This window comes from Pinus tabuliformis, chromosome 7 (assembly GCF_031772625.1).
Source record: "Pinus tabuliformis cultivar Carrire ecotype Pingquan chromosome 7, CPIR1, whole genome shotgun sequence".
NCBI classification, from domain to species: domain Eukaryota; kingdom Viridiplantae; phylum Streptophyta; class Pinopsida; order Pinales; family Pinaceae; genus Pinus; species Pinus tabuliformis.
In genome coordinates, this window is record NC_142293.1 from 1,634,901,056 (window position 1) to 1,634,905,186 (window position 4,131).

General features: G+C 43.5%; 1 pseudogene; it reads right to left on the minus strand.

The window, feature by feature from the left end:
• Positions 1-1,574: 1,574 nt before the first annotated feature.
• Positions 1,575-3,386, minus strand: LOC149254528 (18S ribosomal RNA; annotated as a pseudogene).
• Positions 3,387-4,131: the final 745 nt, after the last annotated feature.

Sequence of the window (4,131 nt, forward strand, 5' to 3'; positions counted from 1 at the left end):
AAACTTGGTGAAATTTCTTGGTAATGGCTGAGCACGTGTAACTTCCCATGAAAAATCCAGAAATGCTGATTTTTTCCAAAATGGAGTTGCCAAACAAAAGGGTCGCGCGCCATTGGGGAGGAAAACTTGTGTTTGGCACAAAAAATTCACAATTGACAAAATTTTATCCAAATTTCTTGAAATTTGGGCTGGGAGTCCCCAATAAAGTACCATGCTCAGTCAAAGAGGCTTTGGCCAAAATTTGGAGTGGATCGGGCCTTTTACGTCGTTTTAGTGCCTTGGCCAACCTCCTTGGATCTGGCGATTGCAATTTCGACATTTCTCTAAAACCATGACACTTGTGCAAAACGTGAAGGAGGTTTTTCTTCTTTGGCATGTTATGGACAAAAACCTCTCTCGGTTTTCCAAAATTCATCTTTGATTGCTCTGAAATGGCTTTTGAGTGACACTTATCCCGATGTGTGGAACAAGGGATTTTGTCGAAATGAAGCGAAATGAAGGGGATAAGAGGCTTCTAAATTCTTGGGGAAATTTTTGGAAGTAGGGAGGGATGTTAGGAAGCAAGGGAAAGTGGAATCGTGGAGATTGAGTAAAGGGAAGGGGTCCAAAAGGGCAAAACACAGACCCAACCTAGAAAATTGCCAAGTTGTAGCAAGAAACTAGGGTTTGTGAAAAAATGAGGAATTTGGGGAATCTCAGTGATGGGAAGTGTTTGATAAGGTATATGAAGGATAGCGGAAGGTGTATGAACATCTGGATACAAGTTTTTCCGATGATTTGACTGTCCAAGAGAAATTAGCTTTCAAACCCTAGGAGAGGGAAATGACCTTGCCTAGGCGCAACTGAAGTATGAACAAGGTGTAAAATGACTCATTAGACACTGACATGATAATGAAAAACCTATGAATGATGATAAACTCAGTTGAATGGTGACATGGACTGACATTTGGACAACTTTAGAAGGAGTTAAAGCAAACCCTAGATCTAATGCCTAGTGACCAAATTTTGCTTGAAAACTCTTGAAATGACAAAATTTGACCTGGACACTCTGAGACCACTTTGTAAGAGCATATTTGATCACTGGAGGAAGGCTGGAAAGACTGACACTACTAGACCCAACCACCAGCAAAAAATCTCATCGAAGCAATACATAAACCATCGTCGCCTTTTCGAGAGAACCAACTATGGAGGCCTACACCCTTGGCCCATGCCTTCCAATGAACAAAATACTGAGCACCGCCGCTACGAACGAGTCTAAATTTATCCATCGTATTGCCCAAGCACCTCAATTGCAGCAACCATGCCCCACCAAACAGATCGTCAGAAGGGCTCCCAAGAAATAAGCTTCCGAACCCCCTACAAAAACACATTGGGGGAAAGAAAAACAAAGGATGGGTGGGACAAGAAAAAGCATGGCTTGCAAGCACACACGAAAAAACAAGCATGACCTCAAGACAAGCAACCAACAATGTTCACACCAAACACCAAACCCGCTCCCCTAGAGTCACACCATAGAGGCCCACATTAAAATCAAAACCCACCCAACCCGAACCAAAAAAGAAAACCCCTCGTATCAATGATCCTATCGTAGGTTCACCTATGGTAACCTTGTTATGACTTCTCCTTCCTCTAAATGATAAGGTTCACTGAACTTCTCACGACGTCGACGGCGATGAACCACCATCCTCGACGCAATCCAAACACTTCACCGGATCATTCAATTGGTAGGATTGATGGGCATTGTGTAAAAAGGTTACAGATATAGTCAACAGAAGTTGATGACATGCGCTTACTAGGAATTCCTCGTTGAAGACCAATAATTGAAATGTTCTATCCCCATCACGATGCAATTTTAAAATATTTTCCTATCCTCTTGAACCAGGAAGCAAAACTTGTTGGATGCATTAGTGTAGCAAGTGTGTGGCCCAGAACATTTAAAGGCATCACAGACCTTTTATTTCCTCAAACTTCCATGGCCTAAATGACCATAGTCCCTCTAAGAAGCTAGCCGCAAAGGGGAACCTCCGCGTAGCTAGTTAGCAAGCTGAGGTCTCGTTCGTTATCGAAATTAACCAGACAAATCGCTCCACCAACTAAGAATGACCATGCACCACCATCCATAGAATCAAGAAAGAGCTCTCATTCTATCAATCTTTACTATGCCTAGGCATGCTAAGTTTTCCCCTGTTGAGTCAAATTAAGCCGCAAGCTCCACTCTTGGTGGTGTCCTTCCGTCAATTCCTTTACGTTTCAGCCTTGCTACCATACTCCCCCCGGAACCCAAACACTCTAATTTCTTAGAAGGTGCTGGCAGAGTCCTTAGAGCAACATTCGCCAATCCCTAGTTGGCATCGTTTATGATTGAGGGTAGGATGGTATCTGATCGTCTTCGAGCCCCAAACTTTTGTTCTTGATTAATGAAAAAATCCTTGGCAAATGATTTTGCAGTGGTCCTTCTTTCATAAATCCAAGAATTTCACCTCTAACAATGAAATACGAATGCCCATGATATTCCCTATTAATCATTACTCTGGTCCCGAAGGCCAACACAATAGGACCAGACTCCTATCACGTTATTCCATGCTAATGTATTATGAGCATAAGCTTGCTTTGAGCACTCTAATTTTTTCAAAGTAACAGCGCTGGACCCATGACCCATCCAATTAAGGCCAGGATCACGCCATCGACAAAAGGGACATAAGGGCAGGTGCACATCGAGTAGGTGGACTGACCTTTACAACCCAAGATCCAACTATGAGCTTTTTAAATGCAACAACTTAAATATATGCTATTGGAGCTAGAATTACCACGACTGTTGGCACCAAACTCACCCTACAATGGATCCTCATTAAGGGATTTAGATTGTACTCATTCCAATTACCAGACTTGATGAGCCCAGTATTGTTATTTATTGTCACTACCTCCCCATGTCAGGATTGGCTAATTTGTGCGCCTGCTGCCTTCCTTGGGTGTGTTAGCCATTTCTTAGGCTCCTTCTCTAGAACTGAACCCTAATTCTCCATCACCCATCACCACCATGGTAGGTCTCTATCCTACCATTTAAATTTGATTGGGCAGAAATTTGAATGAAGCATCGCCAGCACAAGGGCTATGCGATCCCTCGAATTATCATGATTCATTGGGGAAGCGGGCAAGCCACGCCAACATTTTATCTAAAAAATGCATCCCTTCCAAAGAGTCGGGACTTGATGCACGTATTAGCTCTAGAATTACTACGGTTATTCGAGTAGTATGGTACCATCAAAACAACGATAACTGATTTAATGAGCCATCCGCAGTTTCACAGTCTGAATTAGTTCATACTTAGACATGCATGGCTTAATCTTTGAGACAAGCATATGACTACTGGAAGGATCAACCAGGTAACACCCTCCCACTTCAAAGAGCATTCCAAGTGCTTTCTTATCAAGAGCCAACCTGAACACCCATCAAGTCAAAGAGATATCAAAATATCATGTAAAATTTTTATGCCTTGCACCTCTTGCATCCCAATAAGGAAGCACACACAACATGCGAAGGACATGGTGAAAAATTGGGTAGACCTGCCGAGTCACAACGCACCAAGGCCACTTTAGAGTTTGAAACCATGTCCCAACTAATAAGAAAACAAGCGATCACTCACCCACTCCCTTAGAAATGCCTCCAAAATCTTCCACGCCCCACACCGAGGCCACCTAGGAGTCCACCTAGACAGTAGAAACGATAGACCTCAATCTCCCAATTTCTTTCAGCAGCCTTGATGCAAAGGAAATAAATGGAGAATGACCAACCATGCAACCTCTATATTATAAATGAGCCCCAACCCTCCCCGTCCTGCACCGAGGCCACCTAGGAATCCACTCGAACAACAACAACAATGGACCTCGATCTCCCGATCGCCTGTGGCAGCCTCGATGCAAAGGAGAAGGAAGGAAATAAAAAGAGGATGACTGAATGCAAATCCTATCTTAGAGAGGCCATACAAACCTCCTCGCCCCACACCGATGCCACCTGGAATTCCACCTCAACAGTAGCAAGGTTGGACCTCGATCGGATGATCGCCTATCTTAGCCTCGACGTAAAGGAAAAGGAAAGAAATAATGCAAGACAAACCAAGCCCACAACCTCCCT